Raw genomic sequence first — 24,660 nt, 5'->3', positions numbered from 1 at the left:
AGTCTTGTTTAAATATCTTCCCGCCTCCTGCAACGAAATCAAAGATACTTTCTTTTTCTCATCAAGACATCTTCAACTTTTATCCTTGTATTCTCAGCTTCCTACCTCAGTACAGCTTATCTGTTTCGGCAGGTCAGCAATAGTTGCAAGCGCGTGCTTTCAGAGGCGTTTGTTTTGAGTTACCCAGAAAACCTAAAATCCCCTTCAAGAGCGGACTTGAACTAAACAGTAGGAAACTTTCGAGAGCTATGTTTTTTCTTCAGGAAAGAAAACACTCCTAAGTACGCCGGATGAGCTTCGATAAACACGACTCTTGGTTCCGCTTCACTGCCCTACTTGCCCAACGTTCTCCTCCTTCGCACTTCAGTTTCGACTCTGGCTGGCGAGTCGACGCACTCGGGCAAAATACAAATACATGGCTTTGTTTTAATAAGACCGGCACTTTTCTCCTGCGCTTTTCTGAGTGCTGCCTCTGAGAATGGCAATCTGTGGCATTTGAAGAGGATATTTTACCATCTTGTTTTCGTCTCATCTCCATGGTAACTGCGAATGACCCCTACTGCGATAGCCTAGACAAAGCATACGTAGGCGTCAGCGGCATAGAAGCGGGGGCAACGAGAAGAAAATATTAGTTGACGCTATCTGTAAAAGCAACAGTAAATAAAAATCTTTATGCCTCTAAATTCGGCGGAAAATGAACCACGCCCTAACGTGCCCTTGCGCGGTGTTCTAGAAACGATTTGAGAGAATCTTCAGGTCATAAGAACGCCCACGTGAAACCTTGACGCCCGGCGGCTACTATACTCTGTCCCACGCCGAGTTCACACAATGACTTGATGCCTAGGGGCAGTTTTGAGAGACACAGCAGTCTAAAGCGAACGTGGAGTACTAAACTTTGACCCTTTCATTATTAACTGCATTTGTTTTCTTTTTTCACTATTTGGAAAGTCTGCGCGGAGCCTTGACAAGAAAGAGAAAAAGGCTCCGCGTGGGCGTGCCAAAGAACAAGAGTTTCACTTTAGCGGATACATTGCTGCACTCTTGCCTCTCGATGCATATACGTGTGTAAGTAGAGCATCCGTGGCTGGGTCCCAACTATAATCCATTCCTTGACCGCTACCCAACAGATGATGGCTATATAATTATTGTAACTACAAATGTGAAGCTACTAAGGAGGGTAGGCGAACATGAATTCAGATGACACACTAGCAAGCGCCCATAAAAATAAGTGCGAAATTTAATGCTAAAGGTTCCTCCTGCCTTAAAACTTTAGGCGCACATGTGCAAACCTATACCGTAATCTTACAAGCTGCTGATGTGCTCCCATCACTGTCCCTTCCTGAAAAATATAACTGAAAAAGGGCAGGAGCGTAGTGACCTGGAAATGTAGAAGAAATTTTGGCATCTGATGTATGCCACTATAAGGGGGGAATAATGTCGAAGCAAATGAGCTTTTAATGTTTCCCACCAAACGGCTTCGTAGAGTCACCTAACTTTGCTGTGAGACTTTCCCTCTACTTCTTTCTTGTTCTTGCTTTCGTGCGTGCAAAATGGTGATTTTAATTTTGTTTTTCAAACTCGCATTCTATGTGGCATTACCGGACCCCAGCCTCTGCTTGCCCAATATATTTCTTCGATGTTTTTTGCCGCATGCTCGAATACCTAGAATCACCACTTTCTCCTGGGGCTGGAAAAGTTTCCCCTAAACTAAGGTGAAATTTCGTTTGAGCACATGATAATTCATGGCATTTTCTTAGTAACTTTATTATACAAAAGCGGTTTCCTTAATTGGTTGTGTGATTCTTGTGAGGGGAGTGTTTTCGTCGTATGTAAAAAATGCACCATCAGAATGAGGTGGTGAAGCACTATGTTGGAAACACGCGTGTATTGTAATTGGAGACGGGGTGTAATTTTTTTCACGCATTTTGACTCTCTTGTCGATAGGCTAATCAATGAAGAGCACATACCGTCCTTTCTATTATCTACGCATAGAGGTACCACAAACGCCTACGTACACTACAAGTTTTCTGCAAGAGCTGAAGCACTTGCAGCTCCTCATTTGCCTTTTCCGGCTCGTCCTCCATCAGTCCTTATTTTCTGCCAGCTGGGCTCTGCTGCCGTGCTTACAGAGAGCCAGCATGTTTCTGTTGTCAGTTCTTGACGCTTGTTTACTTGGCAGTGTTTATTGGCTCCCTCGGCGCCGTGATTCCAGGCGACTGTTCCCCCGCTGCTCTGTTTGCTGTCACCGCTCCGCTGGCTCTTTTGTGCGCTGACTCGAGACGGATGAGACAGCAGAAATAGAGCTAAGTGTAACAAAGGAGCGAGTGGAACTGCGGGCCTCCTCTGTTTTGCTAGCAGTTCCTAGAGAAATGCTTCGAAGCAACTCGACTTCTGCCAGAGTATTTTCTGAGATGTGAACTTGTCTGAGCAAGTTGCAGCTATCTCGCAGGCGTCATTTGAGCTGCTCATGTAGAGGAAGAACACCAGAGGAGATGCTTTTGGGCGTTAACATGATTGTTGCCGCAAAAGTGCTTGCGATTATGCGAAAGCTTGCTTAAAGTTGATAGAGATAGGGATAACCGTTTATACAGAAAGCGGCGACAAAGATTCAATAGCAAAGTCAATCACTTTAGGTGCATCGAATATTGCCACATGTCAGCACTTCATTACCGCCTTTTAGAATGGGAAAAACCTTTTTATGACGGGCTCAGCGCGTTTGGTTGCTGTAGCTTCACAAGTAAAAAATTTAATTTAATTTCATTTCTTTTTCCTTATGTTTCCGTAGGCATACCATAATTATTGGCCTTCATACGGCGAACGTAATTGAAAGTAAAGCACTAAATCAAAGCGACAAAGGACCCGAGAAAAAATTACAGAAGGCAGTATGCATGCCCCAATAAATAAAATATCGGTGTTATCGGTATTTCACTTCAGGGGCTCAATATTATTAGAAGAAAACTTCGCAGCAGGTACACACGGAAGTGATGAATGTTACAAATGATAAGTTTTCATTTTCTCGCGAGATGCTTTATGATCAGTGCATGAAGCAATGTCATTGGATAAACAAATTTATAGTGCTATCGCATTGGGAAGAATGAGTAGCTGTAAGTGGACGTGCGGACACGTATGCGAACAGTCGGATTGTCTATAGTGAGGCGGGAGAACGATCCTCGCGGGGCGTGACGGGATTTGGTATTGTGATAGAATTTATGAAATAGGCAAAGACGCGATATGACATAGCGTGATTCAGCAGAAGGTAGATGGAGGGACATTTATGGTGGTGGCACGGATGTCTCATGATTAGGAAGAGGTGGTAAATCGTGCGGCTCTATTTTGGAGTGATTCCAATTCTAAGGATAGGTAAGATAGGTGCCAGAAGGAGGATACTTATTGTAATTTTCGACGAGAAAATGTTATATACGCTAGATGTTTAATGTCAAGAGATAAAAATTTCAGATTTCGACGCAAGTACCCTAATTAGCTTGAAGAATAGGAGCAAATAGTTTGAGTGTGGGTGAACCATTAAAGTGGTGAAGTCACTTGTACGCCTAGATGTTGGTACGAATGTGTTACATTGGGAGGAATGAACTAAAATGTGTAAGTATAATGCGCTAAGCTATGCTTACAAGTATGGGGCAATGATTTGCACTTGGCTAGGTTTAAGGGCAGCTGCCATTTCTCCCGCCATGATTTAACAATGTCCAGGTCCTGTTGCAAAGACCAGGTTATTAACGGGGCTATGAATTGAAGCATAAATGACAGAGTCATCCGCAAACAGTCGCATTATACATTTAATGTTAAGCGGCAAGTCTTTAACGTATATTAAGAAAAGTAATAGAGATAGGCCGGCCCCGTTAGGAACTCACGCAGTTATATCAGTTAGGGATGATTGGAAAGCGTTAGCAATGTGAACAGGGAGCATCTTTATATAAAAAGTTCTAGCCGACGCATTGAATTGTTAGCGACCCGAGACATGAAAGCCTCTCTAATAGATGGTTATGCAATATGAAGTAATAAATGGGCAATATGTGGTCACGCATCCTAACCACCACTATGAATAATGATGTTTGTTTTGGGTGACGTTCTCTCGGGAATTTTATCATGGTTATAAGTGCATTTCAGGGTAGAAAGGGGCTGAGAGAGAGAATTCTTACAGAACAAAAACGCCCATTCGCAAACCTTGTTCATTTTGCTTTGCGGTCACCGCTACAAGGCTAACTGTGATTTAGAAAAATGACACATTATTTGAGGCCGACCTCACTCGCTTTCAATAAATCATGTTCTTCATGTTGTTAATCATTTCCTCTTGGCCCTAAATAATGCATGTTTGTACTTGGCATATTCGTGTCGCGCTCAACAGTGGGACGCATCTTAGCCACTGCGTTACTGCTGTGTTATCTATTTCTTCTTTTTGCATTTCCTTATCAACTCTCTATCAAAACTATCACGAAAATAGTTCCACAAATAACCGAATGGTTCAGCTTCGTTCCTCGCTGAAATAGCCCTTGTGATGTTTCTTGAAAGACATCTGCACGTAAAAGAGCCTCTCATTGATTTCGCCTTTCACTGCCTAGTGATGATACCAGCTTCATTGCCAATGCGTTGATACTTGTTCTCTGCGTGCACTTACATAAAAAGCTAGCGAAATGCTCGGTAACAGGATACCGTGGACATGGTGTCCTCTGCGCAAGGCAGAAAAGGAGTGCCGGGGAGTTTGTGGCAGTACCGAACCTTTGAAACTGTCGGCGGAGAAAGTGCACGCGCAAGACGGAGGTCCGGCGTTGCGGTGCGCGCGTTTCCTTCGTGTCCGTAATCTGCGTCTTAAAACGAGGACTAGCATGCATGCGGGCGCTGCTCGTCGGGCAGAGGGCGTGCCGGCGTTCCCTGGGACGGGCCTTTGTGGCGGGCCAGCACGAGTGCGCGTGCGTGCGCTTGCGTGCACTTGCGTGCCGCGGTCAACAATGGTGAGCACAGGGTCATCTGTGTCCTACATCTGCCGCTGGTCGTCGCGAGGCGGCCATAGTGCGCTCTTGGAATGCTTCTTGAGTTGCGCAACGAGCGGGTGGCCCCTTGCCTCCGCCGTTTTTTTTTTACTCTGTTGCGTGTCGGAAGTTGTGGTTTCCTGGAACGCAATGAAAACTTCATCGCCGAAGGAAGAAGTGCATCTGAAAGTGAATGCTGGTGTCCGCCTGAACTGTATTTTAACATAGGAATGATTGTTTTTTTGGTCCAGGCGCGTGCCTTTGGGTTTAGGTGTTTTAAGTGGCGGATATGCGTTACACTTTCTGTGAGCTAAAGGGCTTCGCCGTTGTTCTTGGCGCTATGTGTTCAAACCAGAGCACCCGCAGTGATCATTCGCCAATTATTGGCAACTGTATGCATTCAAATATGATTCATGCACTCACTGTGGGGACGGCATTCAAAGCCCTCAAGCAGGGAGTATGAGATTATATGAAAAGGGGGGGTCCCTGGAGGAAGACGATCTAGAGCAAGAGCTGCTATTGGCCCATTGCTGAAAGACGCAAAGGCGAAATGAATTTTACGGTGGGACTTGAACACAAGTTTTCATTCTGAAAATTTGTGGCGCTTACTTATAACCAGTTTTTATTTCCACTAATTCGTTTAGATTGCGTGCAATTCTCTTTTAGGCTCAGAAGTGGGCGGCAGAAGAAGCTCGCTTATTGCTGTCAATTAGTTGGTTCCAATGCATTTTCTGTGACTTTCCCTTATGCGTTTTGCAAAAAGGGCGATGACCAGACAGTAAAATGTGACGTGGCTAACAAATACTTTTGTGAAAAATGCACAAAAGCCGTTCAATTTTTTCAGCTCTTGAAAACAGAAAGGCTGAAGTTCTTTGGATACCTTTGAAAGATTATTAAACATTCTCGACGTTATAGCGAAGGGAGAAAAAAGTTGGTCTGCTTGGAGAAAAGTAGGCTCGGTGAAGAGCGTCAAGGCTTCATCGTCTTACAGCCATAACTAATTTTACTTGGTTTTTTGTTTCTATATTTTCTTACATGTTAAGAGAATTTTGTGCCCCTAGTGCAGTAAGTACATCATATATTAAGGAAAGATAAGGTAACGCCGGTGACGATTCAGGTAGAAACTAAGTTTGTCAATGTTCAGGTGAAAATGTTTTGATTTGCGGCGTATCAAAGCAAAACTGTTGGGTATTACGCAGACTGCAAGGAAGGATTCTGGACTTGTATCAACCATCCGTCGTTCTTTAGCTTCCTCCCAAATCTAAGCGTCTGACGCCTTGTCATTTTTCCTTAGTTGAAGTGTAATCTCCACGAGTGGAATTGCCATCAATAACGGGTTTATTCCCATGAACGATGCGTTTTACCATGCCTTGAACTGATATATAAAGTAAGAGTTTCCTTTGTAGCCTCCTTGCTGTAACACCCTACGGGCGATGCAGGTATCCAGTAAATAAAATAAAATAAAATGAATGATAAAATCAACGAAGGACATTTATTTCAGCATTCGACTGTAGTAGCCACTCGGTCAGTGCAGTTCTATACCTGTACTTGTAGTTCTATAGGTACACACAGGCATTTCTCTCCAGCTTCGGGGAAAAAAGTCTGTTCTTTAGTCACAGCAGTCAAGGGATCGTGGAACAATATGTGTCATGCTCCCTCCATGCAACATTTTTTTTTTTTTCAGATGATCACCAGACACACGACCCATGCAGCGGAGCTTGAGAAAGATGGCCACCATGTATGTATACTCGATTACGAGCTAATCAGACAAAAGGTCATTAAAGGAAAGCTCCTTGTAAGGGGCATTCTATCCCAGGACTAGCCATAGAGAGAGCGCGGCAAGCTTGTTCAATTTCCGTTGGCACTGCGATTGCCGGCGTCCTCGCCGCGAATCTAGGAAAGAAGGGGTAGGACTTTCCGGCATTTCCCGGCGTCGCACTGCCCGTCCTCTTTCTGCACAGACTAACGCGGCCTGAGAAAAGTGATCCCGAGGTCTAGGTCTTCAATGAAATAAGAAAAGAACAGAACGGATAAGAACTAACCACAGAAACCCAACGAAACGAATCGGGATCATTGCCATTTGCTCATGTTTTCGCCCCTGCGAAATTGGAGGTTAGGTTCGACTGAACAGCGTTGTTCGGGTCTACATTAACCCCGTCGGTGTGGCTGGGCGACAGTCGGAGTAGCATGTGGTCATGTTCTTTTTATGCCCCGATGTTCTGCTGTAGATATGGAGTTTAGCTGCCGTGTATATGTGGAGAGACGTTTGATTTCCGGCATCGACAACCACCCGTACCGAGTACACTAAGCGTAAAAAGAGGCCGTGTATTAATGTTTCTCTGCACGTTGAGAAACTCAGGGCCATTTATGTTATCCCTGAACTCACCATGACCGCTTGTGTTTGTCTTCGGACGTTTTCAACCCGCCAGGGAGTAGAAATGACTATCTCCCCCAAAGACTGCCCTAATTTTGTCCCTGTATTTTAAGCGCATAAGCAATATTTTCAGGTGAAAACAGACATATCAAAGTGTAAGATGGCTGGTTCGTCAAGTATAGGAGATAACGTTTTTGCTTAAAAAAAAAAAAAAAAGAAAACGTCAGCTCCGACTTTTCCTTCAAGACTGCCATTATTCTGCGGTGCATTTGGGGCACACATTGCCGACGAGTGCTTTCTATCGCTTTTGTGTTAACTCAAATTTTGTTTTAAAGAATGGGGCGAAGCTCTTTTCTCAGTTTTTGCACATACACGACTTAATGAGTCTGTGCGGACATACAAACGCAATGGTTCATACCTTGTGACTGGCGCATGCGTATGTGCACCTTCGTAAACACTTATGCACCTGTGAGCATGTTAAATGTGACAAAAAAATCTTGCCCATTTGGTAGTTGTCTAGGATGCACAATTCTGGGCGCTAAATTTACAATCACGGGGAAAGTGGACACACGGAACGAGCAGTTCTGACAACTCGCTTATTGGAAAGTATGCTTTTGCTTTAATACAAAGTAACAGTGACACTTGAAACAAAAAAGCGCATTTATAATCAATTAACAAAATTTACTTATCCGTAGATATCCCATTGCTTCTTTATTAGCTGTAGCGAGGGCCTGCTGATGTCATGACCATACGCTTTATTCGCCCCTCTGGTGTGGTGACGCATGTTACCAAACAGGACTCGTGGTTCCTCAAAGATAGTTGAATTTCTTCAATCTCTACCGTGTTGACCTACTCCAGGTGAACTATCGTTCCTGTGTTCAAGAAGGCAATATCGTACGCAATACTGGGCTCACATTGCACTAACTTCACTCTGTTTTATTTTGAGGGACCGGGTATCGCGATCAACTCTTTTAGCGTACTTTATACGAGAAAACATTTTTTTACTATTAAGGGGGCGGAAAGAGCTGGTATAGCATCATATTTCTTGCCACATGTTTTTTATGGTGATTGGTAAATACCCGTGACAGCTGCATATTTTTTAGTGCTGTCCTTGGCTGGAGATTGATGGTCTTTAGCCCTATTCTTTTCATTGATGAAATGAGCAAAAGGCCGACCACCTGTCACCAAGGATCTACCAACATTTGCCATAAAGAGCGTGAAAACAATAACCTATATAAGCTCAGCATGGTCGCGAACGCAGAAATTGCCGAAGTATTTCTTCAGAAAACAAATTTCATTTCGTCACATACGTCAACACACTAACGAGGTGATGGAAGCGTTTCACATCGCCTCTAGAAGTAGCTGCATGAGCATGCCCCTGTCATCACGATCAAAAAGCTGCTTGAATATTCGTATGTTCACGGATTACGCAAAATGGCAACTCTTGTATATCGCTTTAACCAGTGTCTCCAGTGCAACAAGGTTGACGGCTGGGCGAGCTGGTTACTGATCATTTCAAACCAGCCAAAAGACGAGACACAGAAAAGAAGGGTTGTGCGCGCGCATTTCAGAACGGGTCTTTGTTGTCTTCTTTCCTTCAATGAATATTCAGTTGTTAGTCCAGCCTTGTCTTGTTCTCTTCTTTCCTGTGTCTCGTCTTTTGGCTGGTTTAAAATGAACCGTCATCAGTGCAACTTACAATGAATTTATTACAGCATTATGCACTGGTGCATAGTGTTTCAAATGTATATGAAATATTTGTTGCATGCTATTTTAATTAAATTTATGTGTCAAGGACACTTGGTATGCCTCACTACAGCTCCAAACACCTATTTATTGTCCGACGTTGTTACGATCGCGAGGGTTTAGTGTTTTTTCTCTGGGCCCGTATGCGGAGATTTACTTGATTCCTTCACGCCAACCGATCATGATATACCTCCAAGTCCGGCCAGCGAACAAGACTCAAGACTTTCGACATCTCACCTCTTGTTCTGATTCTATAGGTTGCTGGCCTTTTCTGTCCAAACGACAAAAAATCTGGCTGTGATCCAGTTCTCGGCCAAATGATTGAATTCCTGCACGCGATCGTTTTTCACGCGTTGAGAAACTCGGTGAACGCTCAGCGTGCCCTCGGGGACTCGACGGTGGGACCCCGAAGCAATATCTAGAGTAGGCGACTCGTTCTCGAGCCACGTCCTTTTAAATCATAGCCTGTATGAGTAACGCTGAAGTGCTTCGACATTGAGTAAGCTCAACGAAAGAGAGCTTGTGGTCTAGATCTGAACACGTGTTCGTTTTCGTTATTTGCCTCGATAAGCTGCAGTGTGGGCGTTTGTGTGTTAGTGCTCATTATTCTTTTTTTTTTTTTTGCAGTTGCCTTTCTTCGACCTATGTCGTCCTCATTCGGCAATTATTTACGTGTTCTTTCACGCCAATTTTCCAGTCAGCGGCATAAAGGGGGCACGTGGAGACGTGTTTTGTAGACGCCCAATTTCTTTGTCTGCTTTCGTCTATGTGCCTTTCTTATCGTTACGATCAAACTTTAGTGGGGGATACGAAGGTCGCTGAGCTTTCAGGTCAGCATTAAAAGGATTGACGGAGTTTCTTTAGCTTTGAGGAACATGCTGTATTATCTTTTCTGCTGGTCATCTGTATGTGAAGGTATTAAATTCTAGGGTATATCTGCATATCTGCATACGCGTGGAGCACATAACTTCCATGTCTGACAGTCTGACAGTCCGGCACTACTTATGGCCACCACATCAAAGGTTGACGGTCAAAATACCGCGACTTATAAATATTTATCACCTGCTTCTTAATATCGGAACAGCAAACAGAAATTGATCGAAGCAGTAAAAGAGCTATGTGATATGCTACTCTCTTAGCATTGTTGATTCAGTATCTATTGCTTTTTATTTTTTGCAGCGAGCCGTTCCGTTTTGTACATGGTATCTTCATTTTATCTTGCGTCTTTCGACATATTTTGAATGTTGCCAAATGCTTTGAATATCTGCCTTTTTTTTTTATAAGAGGGCAGGCCTTACTCAGGTTTTGTATAACGGTTTTTCCGTTATGTTAGTTCCGTTATTAATTCCCATAAGCTTTGTGACCAAAAATACGGAATAAAAATGTTCCCCTTCACTTCTCTTCAAAACAGGAGGTGGCCTACCACGTTATGGCCTTGCATCTTAATCAGAACTCTCTGAAAATGGTGGCAAAGGCTGGTGAATTGAATAAATGCGCTATGCTGTGCTAGCCTGATCGTCTATGTGTTTTCGGTGACTTCAATCCACATTATCCGGCCGTACTGGGTTTACCGTTCTTATTCTCGCATGTTGCGAAACTTGCATGTCCGAATTAGCTATAAGCGATAAAGGTGTGTAGCCCGGATCTGTGCCGTCCATCTTTGCGAGTGGGCTTCATGCTTTCTTAAACTGCCTTTTACTCTTGCTTTCTCTTAACTTCCTATAATTATTTTGCATATTTTTATTTGGTGCACCCCTAACATATATTATACTGCTAACAGTGAGTAGGTATGCTAACATAAAACACTGCTTGTGTGTTCAGCTGTTCTGAGCCACTAGCTACCGCCTGGTGTGACGACTATAGTATCTCTATGGTTTGGTCTACTTTGATCCGATTTTTCTTTAGACTTTTCCTTTATAGCATCGCATTATTTTATAAACGCGTCCAAAGGAAGAGACATAACTAATGCTTGTTTTCATTTGCGTTTTTGTCTGCCCTTTTTGGTCTATTGGACACCGGTGTCTAAGGACTGGCGCCTGCAGTTACCCCACAAGGCACTGATCCATAACACTCATTGCAGCCTCACTTCACCCCAGATTGTTGCCGGTGGCAATGTTAGCGAGCCGACACTGAGGCTCGTTTCCTGTTTCGAGCTATAGACATACCTAGTTGTTTGAACAAAAAAAAAAAAAAAAACGGCACCTAGAAGCGATCGCAATAATTGTTTTTGTCACAATGTGAAAACAGCTGTGGAAAAGGAAAAGGCAAAATGTGTGAATGCTTCTGGACGTACATAGAATCGTTTTGGGGCACGTTAACGCTTGTGGTTGCAATCATGATACAGCTGAGAGCTGTCTTACCATATAGAGCACAGGTACTTGTTTATAACGCCCTCCTTTTTACAACTGTATATTGTTTGCTACTTTGGGGTCCCACATCACGTACTAATTTGGAGAAAATACACACACTGCAGAAAACAAATTTCCCGAGTAATATTTAAATTCCCTCACAATGGCCACACATCAGACTTATTTCGTAAAGCAAATGTAATACCCGTAATTGACCTTTATCATTAGAAGTTGAGTAAATCTTTCAAGCAGGCGGTAAAGAAGAATTTAAATTTTCTTCGCGACTTATCTCACCTTGTACGAAACACATATACTTACGTCACAAGATACACAGAAGCGTGGAAGGTGGTCACACTACGGGCCATTTATTCTACACAGAAACTATCATACACTTTGTCAATACTTTTAAATTCGCTTCAAACTCAGGTCTCGATTTGTATGCTTTCCATATCAGCCGTATGTGAAGTTATTTTTACTCATTCTCCTAAATAATTGAAGAGCTTTTTCATTTGATTTGCACGTATCTTTATTCTTACGTTGTACACATATTTCATGTGAAGTCATTTGTTTTTTATGCCTATTTTCTTTTGTATTGTTGCTTGCTTGTAATGGACGCTGCGGGCTCTAGTCAAGCCTCTCCCTGAAACGACTTTTGCACGCAGTCTCCTCCATCTTTCATGGAAACAAATAAATTATTATTATTATTATTATTATTACTGAATCTTCCTTCCCTTCACTGCCGTCGTATCAGACTTGATATCATATTTCTGTACAAACTCCTTCATGGCCACATTATGTGCCCTCAGCTCTTAGAGTACATCCTACTGCGCGTTCCGCGAAAGAGCATGAGGGAATTCAGACCATTTCGGGTTTCTCCTCTTCATTCCCACTCCCCTCTGGACAGGATGCAGTGGTTATTTAACTCTTTTTGTCCTCACCTTGACATCTTCCAAAACTCGCTCTGTTCATTTACATTGGATGTTCGTAGCGTTGTATTCTAAATAGTACTTTATCACATATAACTCCCACTTTCTAGCCTTAAATTGTATTTACTTCACTTTTTGCTTTTTCTCCTGTTCAATGCTGTCTGTATCGTGAACTACTTTTTATCCGTTTCTTACTTATATTTCAACTTTAAACTTTATATTCGAATCTTACTGTCCCTTGTTTAATTTTACTTCTTTATTGTATTATTCTGTATTTCTAGCCTGTGTTTTAAGTACCATGCACTTGTTGCGCCTGGAATGGTTGTTTATTTTATGTATATTTCTATATTACTATAATCAATGTCAGTTATTTGTTGTTGTTTTTTTTTTTCTCTTCTATCTACCGTTCTTTTTTTTTTTTCTTTTTTTCCTGGTGTTCTCAAAAATTCTCTCACTGTGTATATAAGTGATGCTACTCATTGTTTGCTTACTTTCCGTGATACTTTTCGTCTCAGTTTCATTTCATGTATTATTTATTTCTTTTTTTGTGTTCTCTCTGTGTGTGTAAACATGTTTGTGCTTTTTCATTTTTGTTTCTTTTTTTTATTTGTGCTGCAGCACAAAGACCACATGGTTGTTCCTGCGCACATTAAATAAAGATTGATTGATTATTATTATTATTATTATTATTATTATTATTATTATTATTATTATTATTATTATTATTATTATTATTATTATTATTATTTCATTGCAAACTGTTGCGGTAATATTCTTGACATCTGTCTATCGAATTTTGAAAGTGTTCGAGTCTCGAGTTCAGACATACCGCTGACTCGCTGTGACAAATTTCACCCTCCGCTTCTAGTTACTACTGCTCTCTCTGCCTCACCTTCTACTAATTCAGATCGGGTGGGGAATTCGCCCCGTTTCGCGTATGCACGTGGTGATTATGTCGGTCTTTTCAATTTCTTCTCTTCCGTCGACTGGTCCCTTTTAAATGACATTAATGATTCAGATGGACAAGTCAGTCGCTTTACAGAAATAGTTCTTGATGGTATGCGTCGGTACATACCTTTGCATACTCCTACGCGTAGGAAGTTCCCTTCCTGGTTTTCAAGGGAACTAATAACGGCGTTAAAGCTCAAGGAACGGGCCCATCGTAAAGCGAAACGCCCTGGGTTTCACAATTGGGCAGATGAGTTTCGCCGTGTGCGTTCTCTTTGCAAACGCTTATACAAGCGGGACTACGACTCCTATCTTGAGTCTTTAGAGAGGAATGCCTCAAATCGTCCTAGTCAGTTCTGGCGTTACGTTCGCAAGCGTTACATTAAATCAGATTTAAGTATCAGCTTAGTTGACTCTCAGGGTTCGGAAATTCGGGATGTTGCCGACAGTTTTGCACAACATTTTTCCTCCGTTTACAAACATCCACATTGTGATTCCGTTTGCCTCCCTTCTGGTGCACTATCTAATTCCATTCTCTTTGACGAGGAGTTGATAACTGAGAGTCTTAAGCGTCTGAGACCATCTTTGTCTCCTGGACCTGATGGCATTCCAGCTGCCATAATAAAAGCCTTCAGTTATATCTTCGTACCAGTACTGACTGCCATATATAATAACTGTTTAAAAAATGCTGCCTTTCCTCGCGTGTGGAAAATGGCACGCGTGTTTCCTGTCTTCAAGTCTGGAAACAAATCTGATGTTTCCAATTATCGTCCGATTTCTCTTCTATGTGCAACCTCTAAGCTTTTCGAATTAGCTTTGCACAGCGTACTTTCCTTCCATCTCAAACATATCATAGTACCGAATCAACATGGCTTCATGTCGGGCCGTTCTACTTCTACCAACCTAGTCACGTTTATGACGTATGCCTCTGCAGCAGTCCTTCAGAGGGGTCAGGTTGACACTGTGTACTGTGATATGAGCAAAGCTTTCGACGTTGTTACTCACTCACTACTTCTTGAAAAACTTCTACTCTCTGGCGTTGAAGTCTCACTCGTAGCCCTCCTACGCAACTATCTCCTTGATCGCTTCTGCTTTGTCAGTGTCAATGGACAGACTTCTTTCGTTTACCCTGCAACGAGTGGAGTTCCTCAAGGTTCAGTACTAGGCCCGCTTCTCTTCTCCGTTTTTATTAATGATGTTTCCTCGGCGATAAAGAACTCCTCGTTTCTTCTTTATGCTGATGATATAAAAATATTCAAGGTAATACATTCTTTTCAAGATTGCGTGTTGTTGCAATCGGACATATCTGCTTTTTCTGATTGGTGTGCGATGAATCGACTTACCCTCAATTCTTCCAAAACTAGGGTTGTGTCCTTTACTCGTAAAACACATAGCTTTCTCTACCATTATTCTGTGAATTCTGTGCTGTTGGATAGGGTTGATGAAATTAATGACCTTGGTGTACTTTTTGACCGCACCCTCAGCTTCTCCTCTCACACTAACCGCATTGCTCAGCGGGCTATGCGCACACTCGGATTCGTTTGCAGACTTTCGAGAGAGTTCCACACTCCACTTCCGTTCCTAAAACTGTACCTGTCCATATGCCTGCCGGTCTTGGAGTATGCGTCGGTTGTTTGGAATGGCACTTGCAAATCGAACTTGGACAAGGTTGACAGAGTACAAAAAAAATTTTTACGGATATTTCATTATTGCTTTCCTTGCGCAACTTCCCCCTCTCGCTCCACCAGGAGCGCCCAACTGAATCTTCCTTCCCTTCACTGCCGTCGTATCAGACTTGATATTATATTTCTGTACAAACTCCTTCATGGCCACATTATGTGCCCTCAGCTCTTAGAGTACATCCTACTGCGCGTTCCGCGAAAGAGCATGAGGGAATTCAGACCATTTCAGGTTTCTCCTCTTCATTCCCACTCCCCTCTAGACAGGATGCAGTGGTTGTTTAACACTTTTTATCCTCACCTTGACATCTTCCAAAACTCGCTCTGTTCATTTACATTGGATGTTCGTAGCGTTGTATTCTAAATAGTACTTTATCACTTAAAACTCCCACTTTCTAGCCTTAAATTGTATTTACTTCACTTTTTGCTTTTTCTCCTGTTCAATGCTGTCTGTATCGGGAACTACTTTTTATCCGTTTCTTACTTATATTTCAACTTTAAACTTTATATTCGAATCTTACTGCCCCTTGTTCAATTTTACTTCTTTATTGTATTATTCTGTATTTCTAGCCTGTGTTTTAAGTACCATGCACTTGTTGCGCCTTGAAGGGTTGTTTATTTTATGTATATTTCTATATTACTATAATCAATGTCAGTTATTTGTTGTTGTTGTTTTTTTCTCTTCTATCTACCGTTCTTTTTTTTTTCTTTATTTCCTGGTGTGCTAAAAAATTCTCTCACTGTGTATATAAGTGATGCTACTCATTGTTTGCTTACTTTCCGTGATACTTTTCGTCTGTTTCATTTCATGTATTATTTATTTTTTTTTTGTGTTCTCTCTGTGTGTGTAAACATGTTTGTGCTTTTTCATTTTTGTTTCCTTTTTTTTTATTTGTGCTGCAGCACAAAGACCACATGGTTGTTCCTGCGCACATTAAATAAAGATTAATTGATTGATTGATTGATTATTATTATTATTATTATTATTATTATTATTATTATTATTATTATTATTATTATTATTATTATTATTATTATTATTATTATTATTATTATTATTATTATTATTATTATTATTATTATTATTATTATAGGCAGAGGAAAGTTTTCATTTTATAAATTACCTGGTTACAAATTTAAAACATTGAAATAATATTGAGTGCAGTTCAGAAAAACGTTGCGACCTCGAGGTCAAGGTAAAACGAAGGAAGACAAAATAATCACTTATCGCAGATTCATCCATGCGATGGTCGATAACACAAGAATGCTTTCCTCAGGCCTCGCACACGTGCCTGTCTACACGACTGACTGCAGTGTGACCAACACAGTCGGAGTATGCACCGTGCAAATTCGCTTGCACTTCCCCACTGTATGTTTCCATCTTCAGTTTGTAGCGTTTACTGGACAAATATTTAGGCGCAAAAGTCGCCTCTTGAAGAAACCGCCCACGTTGGAAGTTTTCGGGGATTTGGGTCAGAGTGTTGACGATGAGAGATATCGAATGGACGTTTTATAAGGAGCTGTACATACTGTCGAATTTCGCGATAAGAATCGGCATATTAAAAAATATGGACATTATGAAGGAATAGTGTGCCCTTCGTAAGCTTCCTTAGACGCCTATGTATTTTATACCTAGTTGCTGCTGAGCAAAAAGTTTCGGCAGGGCAAAGTAAGGAAGCTCCTAAGACCCCACTGTTTATTTTGGGCTGAGTATGGCAACGTACAATGGTGCGCAACACTTGTCCTCCGATTCGATATCTTACCGCATTGATTTGTTATTCTACCTCCTCGCTTTCCACGTCCCACTGCGCAGGCGCTCTACCTACTCGGTTCTACACGCAGTTCAGTTTCCATTTTAGCAACATTGCCGCTTGGTCAAAATAGTTTGTGAGTTCACTTGGTCTGCTTGAAGTACTATGGTCCCACAGGTTTCAATTGACCAAGGTTTGGAAAAAGAAAGCGTAAGCCAGTTACCACTTTCCAGAAAGCGGTCACCATCAAAGCCTTCGTTCCGGGTTAAGCATTCTACACAGGGCACAGGGGTCATGCGAAAAAGCGCTCCGACCTCCATGTTAATGTTAGCTATGAGGCGAAGATCTACAGAATAGGCACTATTTTAATGAAGATATTTGCTTGCAGTCTGTATACGGGAGGATATCTATTATGTTCTGACCACTACAACCTACCGTAAAACACGTGCTCCCTTGTGGCAGCATTTACGCGTTGTGCTGTTTGTAATCAATCACCGACCATAAGTGTCACTGTTTGGGAATACTCGGCGGTTTCTTTCGCTTTCTTGAGCGATGCCAGGGATATCCAAATTTTTATCGCACATCTGTAGACAAATAGGAACCGATATATTTTTATACCGCAAAAACGGCAATGCAGGTGACTGAAAGAGGGCCTTCTATGTTTAGGAAACTGAAAACATTTATAGAGAACCGCGTAATTAAAGAAATATGACCAAGATGTCAGTCTTTCTCTGTATGCTATCTTAACTAGCCACTCTGAGTATACTTTCACTTCACTTTTTTTCTAAGGCAAATGAGAAGGTTGATATACACGTGAAACGTTCAGGGAATATCAAAAGTTGAATGCCTCACGCATGAATTTAAAGTTGTGTACAGTTAAACTTCGCGTATAGTTACTCACAAAACGTTTTTACTTGTTTTTCTACAGCCTACAAATTTCACGTTCTCTAAGCCAAGCGCTTTATGCGCATGTAATCGCAAGTTGCTTGGAAAGCTATGGGCAGACCGCCCACGCCTGCATAGTGTGCAGAGGATATTGCGAATTACCAACGCCTCGGGTCCCCACCGCCAACACGCGTCCACGTGGTGAAGACACGACGTGTCACGTAGCGATGATCCGCACCGAACCGTGGTCACATCTCTGCAAATGCATTCTAACTTTCCGTTTTGTGCGTTTCCTTTTGCCTCAACTTCATACGCACGCCTCCCGCTACCTCGAAAAATTTCGAGTTTCGAGCGAGTCGGAAACGTTTTTACGTACCGTTCCTGCGAAAGCGTTTGCATAAAATGATAAGAATGCGAAGAAAACGAAGCAAACTGGAAACTCTTGCTGTACAGGGCTTCAACTGCGTACACAAACATCACAGCGCGTATGCGTGTAGCTACTTCCTCTCTTGGCAGCTACAATTTTCCCCTGATCTTGTAGAACGGAATCGCGAAGCCGCTGATCCAGCCGAGCGCGCTTCGCCAGCTTAGGTCCGGACAGCTCGCACCCCTCGCATTGAGAACTTATGAAATATGCATAACGCGGTGGCCACTACGACCGCATAAGGCAACTGCTCAGCGGCGGCAGAGGGTGCGAAGAAGCTTGCGTACGGTTTGTTCTATTGTATTTATACTTCCTCTTCGTTCGCGCACTCCTTTTTTTCCCAGAAAGGCAACTCCCGCTTTTGAGGCATGAAATGCAGATCGCTGTGTGCCCATGTTGTCTAGCATACACGCACACATATCAAGAAAACAAATAGAACTGGCAAAAGGTGCAGCCAGCACTGCAAACGTGGATGCGCAGCAGTTATTGCGAGAGTACATAACACTTCGCGGGAACTCACTGATGTCGCAGGACTTGTCCCGTACATAAAGTATAAAAAGAAAGAAAGCTGGTGTTGCACCGCGCGCAGTCATTGCAGAAAGTTTAGAAAAGGAGACCTTCCACTATTTTAACAACGGAGGCATTTTTCCGCTGCGTTGCTTCTTAGCCAGTTGCTTCCGCGTATAGTGCATGGACGCCTAAGAATGATTCCAAGGATTTGAGACTTTTTGTTTATAACTCTGACTTAGTTCTCTTGGCCGCACATATCGATTGTGGGCAAGTGATGATGCAGTACCACTCATGGCTTCCAGGCGGCTTTCAACTTCGGTGCCACTCATAGGAGCGCCAATAACGAATCGATAATGCGGTTACATACAGCGCAGCTATCTGTGACCGGGCGCGTCCAGCATTGGCATATTTCCCGAAGAGTCGACTTAATTTCCTTTCTGCTCACATGTGCTGTGGGGAAGGCACGTTTTGCCGTTAATGGAAACTGGCGTGTCTCACAGCCGTTTGAGCACACGCCCGCTGGAAGCCCAACGCAGCCACTCCAGCTACCGTAAGAGACACATTTCTTGTTCTCCGGATACCTCGTATAAAATTATGCCTGGTAATTAATAAAGGTGATGGTAGAAACACGTATTAATATGGAGAGTGCTTTTAACTATCCCTACCAACAACATCGTGAGACCGCATACATTCGATTAAAGCAATACGTGGATACTACGTGGTACCGAAAACAGAATAAAAGCTGGCAAGCAGTGAAAATAAAATGAGACAGATGACGATGAGATGACCTTTAATAATAGTAAACGGCTTAGCGCAAGGACTCGTGCTCACTCCACTCACTGTTTCTCCTTCCTCGTCCATAACTCTACCCTGGCCACCGAGTGATCGCCTTAGTCATGTACAGGGAGGACTGTCAAATTTGAAAATAATAGATGGAATAACGACGGAAGCGATTGGTGGGTGGAGAATGAAGAGAAAGGTGGTAATCGCTTACCGCTTCGATGATGAACGGATGAAGCCTGGCCCAAAAAGCTTTCGACACACGGGTCGCCAGGATCCGACGGCGGAGTCCCAGCACGCATCGAATAGCATAGGTGGCGGCGATGTTCTCATGCGTGCGGCGGTCCGCTGGCCGTGTCTCTCTTTCCTCGTGTCTTGTGATTGCATGGGTGGTGTCTTAGGTTGGTGCGCCATTGGAGCGGTTGCACCATACCTTTAAGTGTCGAACTTAAATGTCTGTCAATCTTTGTTTAGATTTTTTAATTCTCAAAGAGCCATCCGGTCACGCTGCTATCACAGTCGATGTCAGAAACGCGAACACTAAGACTGCATGATCGCGGGCCAGGTCATTTGCGTAGGAGGCTTCCCATTCACGCAAAAAAGGATCACAGAACTCGTCACAAGGTCTTTGCATTCCAAAAGTATGAAAAGCTGAAATGTTCGTTTGGTCGCTTCAATTATGACGATGTGCATTTCTAAAGGTTTAAAATCCTCTCTCCTACGATGCCTCTTGCTAATTTTTGTTAATTATTTACCTAGATTCTTCTGGCTTGTGGTATATTAAATTAGTTTTTATCAATGATATTCGGTTTACTTTCGCATAATGTCAAGGTAACTGTGAAGCTAGAAAGTGTCCTCTGCGTCACTTTCATATCTTTGCATATGACATACACTGCATATGACAACTGCTTATTAGGATTATCTCTTTTTTGGCGGCAGTCATTTGGGCGGACACACTGGCTGCGACGCTTTTATTCTTTAACCGCTTTCCTATTAGTAGGCATGTTGAGGGCGAGATGAGGTGGGGGGGGGGGGGGGGGGGGGGGGGGTTGTTTATTGAATATTACCAATGAAATCGTTTGACATGTTTTCCTTAAATCTCTCCTCGCGATCAGCGCGTGCAGTGATAATGGGCGCCATTGAGAAGGAGGGATATGTGGGCAGCATTAATCTTTCTGTCCACCAAAACCTTGCCACCGTCGAAGGTCAAAATTTTCTGATTGATGCAGACAGTAATGAAGCTGTGAGGTGACTTGGCAACGATGGGCCATTCAGTACTACCGCAGACGGGTAGTAACGTAGCATGAGTCAAAGCTCCCTTAGACTCCCGCTGGTCTTTGTAGTGTTCCTATCGCATTAGCAGGTCCTAACTTTGGCCAAATATCATTGCCAAATATTTTCTTTGAGTAAAAAGTAAAAAAATTGGTCTAAACGAAACAATGCGGTATACGGTGGTGGAATATAACATTTGACCCTTCAGTCGTGAGGCGGACGGACTGCCGCTAAGCAGTAAAGGAATTCATTAAGTGAAGATAAAAGGAAGCCTTTTACGAGAACTTCACCTTCCACACATGGTCGCAGAGAAAATGAGCTCGGAGGGCTAAATGAGAGAAACATGCAACAAAGAAGTCACAAGGTGGCGTGTACACTGCGTGATAATTCTAGAGTAAATGCAAAGTTACGCCTCTAGTGGAAAGAAAGTTATAAACATAATATATGCGATCATAACTTCTCTTATGAAGTCATCGGCTTCGGAGGCCTAGTAGTCTAGCATGGTTGATTTCCGAACTCAAACCTGTGCGTCAAATCCTGGTTTCGGCGGCCCTTTTTTGATGTAAGCGAAAAAACAAACAAACAAACCACCAGCGCACTGTGCGATGTTAGTGCATGCGAAAATATACTAGGTGACAATTATTTCTGGAGCCCTCCACTGCGGTGTCTCTCATAGACTGAGGCGCTCTGGGCCGTTAAACTCCTTTAAACCCAGCAGAAATCCTAAACGGCCCCTTGGTTTGGTATGTCTATCAGTCGCGCAGCAATGGCATCTTAAATGGCCTCATAGGATGCGCGCCATCTGTAACTGCAGTAATAACCTATCGGTAAAAATATTTGCTACGACACGTTTATTCTTTGCTTTGGTCTTAATACTTACGGGTATTTTTCAAGTCCCTTCTGTACGCATGTGTGATTGATATGACTCATATGCAAATAAACATTTTCCGTTTGATGTGAACTAATGGACACCGGACAGAGAGATGTAATATGTAACGGTTATGGACATTCTTGCATTTACACCACAACGAGAAGCAGCCAAGGCACCTATCTGGGCATCGTGGAGGACTCTGGCGCCCACTGTGCGTCGAGATGAAAATATTATACACTATACTCCTGGAAAGCGTACTGCGGGTATGCAGCCAAATCTACAGAGCCGACATGCATCAACGCATTGTGCATTAGAGTATAGTCCCTGTAGAAATGTGCCGCATCGTGCTGAGGAACATTACACCTTTCTGGAAATATTTTTGTTCTATTACATCAAAATTACGCTACAATACTAATGAGCTATGATTGAGCATTTTAAGTTTAGCACAATATATAATTCGCATACCGATCGGTGCGCTGGGTACAGGGCAGCCAGTTCGTGTAGGCTTTCGCGATGCTCTTGTTTTTCACAATGTACACGTTGCTGGCATTGATGAGGGGCTAATTTACGTTCGCGCAGGCATTCACTGGAGTACACGCGCACATTTGTGCATTGTTGGGCGATTCAAAATTAGTAATTCAGTGTAAATCCTGAGCTGGAACGGTAAGGTCAGCTATGTTTCAACTACATATTATAGTAAAACTGTGAGGAAAGCACCATTCGCGTAGCTTTCGCTGCACGGCCACAGAAAGCTGTTCCCATGTATATCAAGCTAAGCTTGTGTATTCTGTAACTGGGAATGTCCCGCAAGTTTTGCCAGCGCCTTCATTCGGGAGCCATTCGCACGTGTTACAGAGGTTGAGTCGTAGCAGAGTGTTGCCAAGGAGACCTCCGCGCCGACTGAGATCCTCAGAACAGGGTCCACGCGCAAGTTAAACATCTAGGGGCCGGTTATAACATTGAAGAAGTCCGAAAACGTGTTAATATTGCATTATTCTGATTGATACTATACAGTGCACCACTAGTTGTAACTTATACCTCCCATAGGCTGCTGAAAAAGCGTGCTTTCAACATTAGTTGTATGTTTTCTGACCTTTAAGGCCCTAGGTCACTTAACATGCATCCCTCGACGCGCTACTGTGGCATGCTCGCGAGCGTACGTGCGCGGCGCCAGTTTGTAACGCAACCACAGGCACTCTCCTCCGCAATAACGCCAGCCAAGCGGGGAAGCGTGCACTCAGCCTAGTGCAGGACATGCAGCTGCACATGGTACGCTTCCTCCGCGAACACCGACCCACCTAGCTTAAAACAAATATCAGAAAGAAAAGGGAAATTTGAAAGTATCTGGATTAAATATGTGTTAGATGCGCTTACGGCGCTGCCACAAATTAATGGAGAAAAAAGTTTTTTTTTCTTGAAATTAAATGTTTCGGTGCAACACTCAGTAAATTCGTAACGGTGCTACGAGAATCAGAATGAACTGGAAACAAGGCTATCTACCAGCGTACGTCATAAAACAAAAAGCAAACAGTAGCAGAAGGTGTTTAATTACTGCAGCTTACGACTGAGCATGGGTGTTTTAATTATGGCGCGTTTTTAATTGCCCTATTTCTTTTCTTACTCTCACCCCGTCTAATAATGGCTGCACTTATAATGGCCAGACACGGAAGAAAACGAAAACGCTAATGTCAGACATGTATCTGGAAGTGAGCTGCACTTTGATGTTGAATAAATAAGGAAATAAATAAAGGTGCCCATAACTTTTACGAGGGAAGTGTCAAGAGGTAGCGAAGGTCAAATGAGCGGCAGGACATGTACCATAGCTGAGGGCTTCCAACTTATGGGAAGAGCTTGAACCCATTAATTGTTACGCACTGTTTTCTTTTTAACTGGTTTCTTTCTGAAGGCAAAAGTAGCACTCTTTATGTTGCGATATTTTTCACTGCACACGAAAGCGTTAGTAAACATGTCATTTTTTTTCCTCTAGCTAGCGTTGTTTCTAATACTAAATTTATTATTCGCGCTTTTAAACTAGGAAATAAATACCTCGAACCTATTAAAGCATAGAAAGTTTGAAAACTTAAAAACGCCGAAGAAAACCGCAGCGCTCTGATACCTATACTTTACGGCACTACACAGTTACGTTCATGAAACAAACGATAGGGTTAAGATGATTTGCTATAATCCCTACGCGTTCGTTTTCTTTTCTGTCCCCATTCCTTGTATTTCGGCTATTTTGTCTTTTATTTTGTCTTTTATGCGTGTTCCTCTTTCCACCTTTAAGAGAGTGAGGCAATGGATATTGCTTTCAACAGTAAACTTGCGCGGGAGAACTGAAAAAGAAGTTTCGTTTTGTGAAATTAAGAAACGAAGCAACCATACGACTACACGTGAACCGTTCGCAGCATGACAGCTTTATTGCCGCCATCCGCGTCGCATAACTCTTGGGGGCTCGTTGTACGCTGGCATAACGAGGTTATAAACTCCATCCTTTGCTTACTGGCTGCGATGGTGTCCCTACGCGGCGCGCATCGAAGTTGCAGGATGGCCTTCATTTGTTCAGTATTTGATGGGGGTACGCGAACACAGGACACTGGAACATATTGAACAGATGGCGCCTAAAAAAGGGAGAATTGCTATTTTTTGTCGAACAGAAGTGTCCTCCGCTTTTAATGCAATCTCGTAATTACCGCATTCCATGAAGCTGGTACCGTCCTGTGTCAAGATATATTCCCTAATTTTTCGAGAAAGGTCATGTGATTTAATGAAGTGACACAACATATTCATCAATCGCTTCGGTCTAGGCCACTCACATGCTAACGCTTTCTTATCCGAGTTGTCAGGTGGTCTGGCAGGTGACATGTCATGATTTGGAAGGGTTGGGATGCATTTCACATGGTCGCAACGTCAGCCAAAAAGCATTTTAAGTGCATCTGAAGAAAGAAAGAACTTCCGCTGGACGGAAATAAAATACAAAAGACAGGTCACACTTAAGCTCCTCCAGTTAAGGCTTTTTTTTCCATATACAACCAAATGCCACCTCAGAGGAGCGCCCTTCAATGCGACCTTCGTGCGTTCCCTGCAGTGCCCGTCCACAAAGAAATATGCAGGTCAGAACTAATGTAACAGGTCGACCAGGTCAACTTCGTTTATTATCTCTAGGA

At 42.8% G+C, this 24,660-nt stretch overlaps 1 long non-coding RNA gene across 1 annotated transcript in view; it reads left to right on the top strand.

Moving 5' to 3' along the window:
• Nucleotides 1–24,660, top strand: part of LOC146185297 (uncharacterized) — a 601,519-nt gene that overhangs the window by 79,071 nt on the left and 497,788 nt on the right. Inside the window, exon 2 of the long non-coding RNA XR_014708281.1 lies at nucleotides 6,667–6,720. This is a non-coding gene — a long non-coding RNA (uncharacterized LOC146185297). The remainder of the gene's footprint in view (nucleotides 1–6,666; nucleotides 6,721–24,660) is intronic.

Source organism: Amblyomma maculatum, chromosome 6 (genome assembly GCF_055883805.1).
Source record: "Amblyomma maculatum isolate TAMU_Amacu chromosome 6, ASM5588380v1, whole genome shotgun sequence".
Lineage (NCBI taxonomy): Eukaryota > Metazoa > Arthropoda > Arachnida > Ixodida > Ixodidae > Amblyomma > Amblyomma maculatum.
Note: the sequence above shows the minus strand (reverse complement) of the source record. Positions and strands in the feature narration are given on the sequence as shown.